The sequence below is a fragment of the Mus pahari genome, chromosome 3 (assembly GCF_900095145.1).
Source record: "Mus pahari chromosome 3, PAHARI_EIJ_v1.1, whole genome shotgun sequence".
Lineage (NCBI taxonomy): Eukaryota > Metazoa > Chordata > Mammalia > Rodentia > Muridae > Mus > Mus pahari.
The window spans coordinates 145298507-145305877 of NC_034592.1; the positions used below are offsets into that span (position 1 = coordinate 145298507).

The window sequence follows — 7371 nt, forward strand, 5'->3', positions numbered from 1 at the left end:
TCCTCCTGTTCATCTTCTTCCTCCTCCTCATCTTCTTCTCTTTTGGTTTTTCTTTTTTTTTAATTTTATATTTTTTCTTTTTTTCTTTTTTTTTCTCTTTTGGTTTTTCAAGACAGGGTTTCTCTGTGTAGCCTTGGCTGTCCTAGAACTCACACTGTAGACCAAAATGGCCTTGAACTCAAAGCTCTGCCCACTTTTGCCTCCTGAGTGCTGGAATTAAAGGTACATGCCACCACTGCCCTTCTTAGTTTGGGTTTTTATTGTTGTGAACAAAAAACCACAGTGACCAAAAGAAAAGCTACTTGGGAGGGAAGGGCTTACTTCATTTTATGCCTCCAGGTAACAGCCCATCACTAAGAGAAGTCGGGGCAGGGACAGAAGCAGAGACCATGAAGGAACTCTCCTTTCTGTCTTGCTGCCCACGGCTTCTGCAGTTTTCTTTCTTATACCATTCAGGACCACTACATCAACCACTAGCCAAGGCAATACCCACAGACTTGCCGAGAGGCCAAACTTATAGAGACATTTTATCAATTAAAATTCCCTCCTTTTAGATTTGTGTAGGTTTGTGTCCAGTTGATAAACAAACAAACAAACAAACAAAACAGTAGCTGAGGCAACCATAGGTTAACTAGTGGGAAAAAAAATCAGAAGTGTGTGTTTGGATGGAGGAGACCTAAACATCTGTGCTCAAGAGCAGGGAGAAAGCCACTTGACGATGTACCAAACTAAAAGACGGAAGAAGGAAAAATATATGCAGATTATTTAGATACATGGAACTGACCTCTGCATGAGGTATGGGAAAGGAAGATATGCTTCAGTATTTCCCTAATAGAACTATTTGATTTTTTTGTTTCCAAAACAGGGTTACTCTGTGTAGCCCTAGCTGTTCCAGAAGTCATTCTGTAGACCAGGCTGGTCTGGACTCAGCGATCCATCTGCCTCTGCCTCCTGAGTGCTGGGATTAAAGATCTGTGCCACCACTGCCTGGCAGACCTATTTGATTTTTAACTTTGTAGATCTTTTATTTGTTGTTTGTTTTTTCTTTTCTCAAAACAGAATAATGTCCTTCCTTCCTGTGTGTACGTCTGCTTTATCAAGGGTTCTGTTTCCCTACTCACGTGGGTCGGTTTTCTGGGCTGACTGGGTAGAAGTTTTCAAGTCTGAATGTGAACATGTGATTCACTCTGCCTGTGGATGAGTCTGCAGGTGGCCTTAGTGGAGGGTGGAGAAGTCAGGACAAAGGACAAAGTGTACCAGAGCATGTCAAGTTAGGGAGAGTGTTCATGGAGATATGTCTGCACCGGTTCAGTGTCTTGTGTCCCCATCTTTGTCCCCAAGACTGTATCTTTTTGTTACATTTATTTTCACTCTGTTCATGGGTGTGTTGTGCATGTATGTTAAGTGAACGGAGAAGACGGTGTCGTCCAGAACATAAGTTGCAGGTGTTTTAAGCTGCCGCATGGGTGCTGGGAACTGAATTTAGGCCTTCTGTAAGAGCAGCCAGGGCTCTTAACCACTGAGCAACCCAGCCCCAAGAATGTATCATTGACCTTCATACCCTCACAACAGAGTTCATGCAAGGAGACGGGAAGGGAAAGGAAGAAGGAAGAAAAGCCGGGAGAAGGTGTGTACAGGAAACATCTTGGCTTTTTTCTTCAGGTCACAGAGAAAGAAGGACAAGTTCGACCATGGCGGGGAGTCACGTTGATTGTTATAGTAAGTTGGTAGATGGGTTAATAATTCCCAGTTACAGGACACACAGAAGTGTTAGTACAGGACCTCAGCTGTTCTCTGGGGGTTCTCGTTTAAAGTATCATGAAATTAGTAAGAGCACAAATGCTTAATGACAAAGAACTAAGGCTAAGAATCGTGAAAGCAATCCCACACTAGAGGGTGCTCCAACTCGCACGAAAAGATAAAGTTGAGCTGGCAAGAAGGCACTTGTCACACAGGCCTGATGACTTCAGGTAGGTCCCCAAGAAGCCACGTAAAAATGGAAGGAGACAGCCAACTCCCAGAAGTCGCCTTCTGACCTCCAACTTTAAGGGCTAGTGCGAAGATGGCTCATCACTTAAGAGCAGAGGACCCAGGTTTGGTTCCCATCCAGCTTCCACATCAGGCAGCACACAACCACTGTAACTCCAGTACTAGGGGACCAGATGCCCTCTTCTGGCCTCCACAGGTACCTGACACATGAAGTACATATACACTCAGGCACACACACACAGAAGATATTGAAAGAAAGAAAGAAAGAAAGAAAGAAAGAAAGAAAGAAAGAAAGAAAGAAAGAAAGAAAGAAAGAAAGAGAAAAAGAAAAGAATGAGAGAGAAGAAAGAAAGAAAGAAAGAAAGAAAGAAAGAAAGAAAGAAAGAAAGAAAGAAAGAAAGAAAGAAAGAAAGAAAGAAAGAAAATTGAACCTGTGTTGATGTGGAAAGATATACATGAGGAAAAAGAAATAAATTCCTGAGGAGTGATAGCTGAGTAGTGTGTGTACTATGAGTCAGTTTTGCAAGCAGATACGTCCACTAGAGCACATGCCAAAGTCTGGAGGAGCTGTCACCATTTAATTAACAGTACATACCTCTAGAAATATGAGGGATTCTGGGTATGGAAGGATCTTTCACTTTCAATTTAACATTCTTCTGTAAGCTGAAATTCTTGCATACAGTCTGTACAATTGATGTCATTGTGTGTGTGGCTTTTTTTTTTTTTTTTTTGGGGGGGCAGCTCTGGGATTAAGGGGAGGAGCTTGGCGGAACTGCAGTAGTGAAAGAGGCAGAGCCCTGGCCAGAGTCCTGATTTGCTCTTACACTCAGGCTAGCTGCCTCCCCTTTCTGGTCCAGGGCCAGACACGTGCCGGTGTGTGTGCTGGGCAAGGTGGTGAACTGAGGGCACCCTAGAACTCTGCAGAGCCCGGGAGCCCGGGAGCCCGGGAGCCCGGGAGCAGTAGTTTTTAAGGCACTAAGCTGAACCATTGAGTCGTTGGTGGGTTTTTAAAAACAGAGTCAATGGTAAACAGCTGTGAAAGTAGATTGTATAGCATACTCCCTTGGCATATGCAGGGTGCTAGCTTTGATCCCCAGCACCACATAAGGTCTGGGCATAATGGTACTGCCCGTAATCCCAGTACTTGAGAGGTGGAGTGGGGGAACCAGATGTTCAAAATTGGTCTCAGTTATATAGGGAGTTCCAGGCCGGCCTGGGATATGTGGCACACTGTTTTAAACAGCGTGAAATCAAACTCTAAACACAGAAATCAAAATCAAACCCTGCAGAGAGGTCGCTTGGAAGAGTCTGTCCCCACCTGCCTAGTTGTCTGACCCTGCATCCTCCCTGAGTCAGAATGCCTGGCCCGGCAGCTTCACATCATCCACAAAATATCCTTCAGTTCAGATGAGTCCCAGTGCGGTGCCTGGCCCTCAGGTTTCCGACATTCAGAGCAGGATCTCCACTCCACCCCACAAACATTCTTCTCCTAAAATGATGTCAGGGTAGGTGAACCCTGGGTGGTTAGGCAGCAGCTCAATCAAGAGAGAATGGGAGGCATCCAATAATGAAGCAAGACAGAGCAGGAATGAGCTGCCCATTCCTGAAAGCTGTCAAGGACAAAGGCTGCACACAGAGGCAGGCAACCCTCCTCAGAGAAATGGTGTGAGGGAGTTGGAGGAAACAGGTCTTTTTATTGTCCCTTCTCCATGTTCCAGGAAAAGGGGGAAGTGACTCAGATGGTGGCATCTGGGAGGGTTAAGTGGACAAGCCTAACTTCAGCTGGACGGTGGAAAGGGGGTGATTTCAAGAATGAAGGTGTTAGAGTGTCCGGAAGAGACTTAGGGGAGCCTTCTTGGAGGCTCAGGAATTCACGTGAGGCTCTGGGAGCTGGAGTCATTTGCCCAAGGTCACATAGCTTCAGTTTGCGGTTTTTAAAAGTTTGGAGGGTCCCCAGGGCACAGCTGTCCAGGAGCCAGTGGTGCAGCAACCGTGGTGATTCAGCCCGGCAGTTAATGAGTAACTGGAAGGTCCTGAAGCTGGCAGGACTGGGAGGCTGAGCCTGTGTGGGTTTGAGAGTCAGGCGAGTGGGTGACGGGTCACTCCTGCGTGGGAAGGTTGTAGGGTGAGTCAGGATTGGGTTGCAGGTCAGAAGGACGGGTGCGGAGGGAGAAAACACAATTCTCCAGGACCTGCGCTGGAACCCAGGGTTCCCAGGTGAGCAGCTTCCCTGTGAGCGGGGCATGGGCCTTACTCTCAGCTTCCAGCCACATCTGAGTTATCCCAACCTAGGCTAGATCCTTTCCAAACTCCGCACCTTCTTTTTCATACCCTTCTCCCCCCTTTTCCTCCCTTACTTCATCTCCGTTTCTCCTTTTCTTCTACCCAAGTTTTCTTACTCCCTAACTCCTCTCCCCTTTCTGAAGTGAGAATTTTGGTTTCTTTAAGAACACGGGAATATCATAACAATATGTTTTCATTTTAATCCCGGGCGTGGGATGAGATTGTCCACAGCAGCTGACCGTGATTTGCCTCATGCTCTAGCAGGGCATGGTTTTACTAGCTGCAGAGAGGTTTGATTTTTCGTTTTGTTTTGTGATTGTGTAATGTTTGGAATTCTGGGGACTTTTCATAGGGTATAAATTATAAATGCTAGGGCCCCAGAGGCTATGGTGGTATTGGTTGGTTGCTGTTGCTTGCTGCAGTTTATCAAGTAGTTGCACACAAAGAAAAAACAACAACAACAATAACAACAAGAAATCAGATATCCTGACTGTGAAGATCAAACTTGCCCCAAGGAACTCACTGCCCCTAATCAGCGGGAAGTAGTCTACAGATAATGGCATCCCCTTTTCCCTTCTATTCTTTTTCTTTCTTATCAAGTGTTGGGGTTGAAAGGGTGGAAGAAGAGGGGTGGAGGAAGATGGATGAGAAAGTAACCCACAAAATCGCGAAAGTCTGGCTCTGGCTTTCTTCCCAGCCAACTAACTTGCTAATTTCTTCTTTCTTAATGAACCAGCCCATCGCAGATTCACTGTCTTTCCATTATTTCTGACTAAACTCTTCTGGAGATTCTCGGCTGTGGGTTTGGGGATCAGCTTGCTTGGGTTCAAATCCAACTTATATCACTTATTAACATGGTATCTCACTCACATCATTTCTCTTCACCATCCCTTGGTTTCCTCCTCCTCCTCATTTAAATAGGGCTGATAGGACTGGGGTGGAGCTTAGAGGTAGAGAACTTGGTAAGCAGTGCTGAATCCAGCCTTCAGCAACACACACACACACACACACACACACACACACACACACGTATACACAGGTACATGTATGTACACACACACACACACACACACACTGATTCCAGGTTGGGCCAGGTTGTATCACAAGACAGTAATACAGGATCAAAGGACCTCTGCGGGGTGGGGTAGGGTAGGGTCTTGGTCAAGGTGACAGGAAAAGTGGGCAGTGAACATTCTGAAGGGCTGCTGAGGCTCGGTATTTTAGTGATTAAACAGTGACACTGTGAGAAATTTTCTGCAATAGTTCAAAAACAAAAACAAATAGCCTAACCTAACCATGGTAGTCGTGGCTTCTTGCCTTTGTCAGAGTTATAAATGCAAATACCTGTTGTCCTTTTTTTTTCCACTTTAATAAAATGATTGCCCCAGTGCCCCCAACTGTCCTAAAATTTGCTTTCTCCTTGAAAATTGTATCAGCTGTGTGGCCTCATTTTTGATCCATGTAGGTGCCTATAGACAGAGGTTTGGGTTATATACATTTTCATTTTGTCTGTATACCGTGACGGAGCGTTCCATTCCTTGACTTCATTAGTCAAGTATGTCATGAAAACTGCCTCTATTTCAGGCCTGTTCTAGATGTAGAGAATACTAAGCCAGAAGAGTCTGCCTTTATGAGCAGATGCTCTAGTTTGAGCGCTTGACTAGTGACACAGTTAGAGAGCAAGAGCGACAAGGAAACAAAACCAGAGGAGAGGACAGCTCTCATGGAGGGCTGGGGCAAGCATCAGGGTTTTCTCGGGTCTGCAGAGGCTCAGCGCCAGAACCCCTAAACCCCAGATAGACCACGACACCCCGTCACTTGACATCAACCAGCACAAGAGTCTAGAGGTGCCACTGAGACCGAGGCCTCTGCCACATTGTTGGAAGTCAACCATGTGATGGCTGGAGCCACTGAACTGATTATGGGTGTAGGAAAGAAATAGAGACCCAAGGACTGAGCCAGGGCAGAAGGAGAAGAAAAGAAGAGTCCAGGAGGGGACTGAGCCAGAAGGCACCATAGCACATCTCAGAGCAGAGTGGAAAAAGGGAAAGTGACAGGTGGGTTGTCAAAGCCTCGGCTGGCTGAGCAATGAGGACACCAGTGTCATCACTGGCACCTGAGTGACAGTCATCCACTGTTCACGGATCCCTTGGGATGCTAGGACGAGACTCGAGGTGGGTACAGGATTGGAACAGGAAAGGAGTGAGCAGAGGAAGGCAGACGACTCTAGAGGAGTTTAATGAAGGGAGAGAGAGAGAGAGAGAGAGAGAGAGAGAGAGAGAGAGAGAGAGAGAGAGAGAGAGAGAGAGACGGGCAGTCAACCAGGATGCAAAGTGAGGACAGAGACAGCGTGTGTGGCCTGAGGTGTTCCTAAGTGCCAGGCAGGGACACTTAGGCTGTCCTTAGCTTCTGCCCAGTGAAGACCCCATGGGGTTCTTATTACTGAAATGTCCTTGGAAAGACATGTGTTTTGTCAACAAGTCACCTTACAGACTTGTGTATTGGTTCAACATTTCTATTTGGTGAGAAAACCAAAGACTTTGATACTGTTTGCTGCAGTATTCTTGGGTCAACACTTCCAGGTCCCTTGAAGTGTAGAGTCTCTAAGAATGCCTGACCCTCCCACCCTCTGTCTATTCTGTCCCCCCCCCCCAAACGGACCAGCCACACAGAACACTCTAGAAGACGGTTGCTGTGTTGATCCCACCCAGTTCCTCCTTCCTCAGAACACCTGTCCACATCAGGACCCTGTGAGAACTTAAAGGTCGTGCCTAACAGCAAGACCTTTGTGAGATTCTGAGATGTGAGCCCTCACACAGCAAAAGAGCTGCGAACCAGCCAGGTCTCCTTTAGAGACAGTGGGCTCATGGGAAAGACCTAGGTAGTCAAGACCAAGGCCAGCTGGATGGAGAGCCAGCTTCAGCTTTCTGAAACATCTATAGGATACTGGCAGGTACATTGTTTTCCATGGCCATAGCTCAGGGAGAGGCCTGGACCTCTCCTTTAGATCACATGGTTTGTCTTTATGGTACCTGGATAGGCACATGGTTCTAACAGACAGCATATATATATATATATATATATATATATATATATATA

At 46.3% G+C, this 7371-nt stretch overlaps 1 protein-coding gene across 2 annotated transcripts in view; it reads left to right on the forward strand.

The window, feature by feature from the left end:
* Nucleotides 1–4090: 4090 nt before the first annotated feature.
* Nucleotides 4091–7371, forward strand: part of Sgk2 (serum/glucocorticoid regulated kinase 2) — a 25868-nt gene continuing 22587 nt past the window's right edge. For both annotated transcript variants that reach the window (XM_021193118.2, XM_021193120.2), the window contains exon 1: nucleotides 4091–4206. The gene's annotated coding sequence lies outside the window, so the exon portion shown is untranslated. The remainder of the gene's footprint in view (nucleotides 4207–7371) is intronic.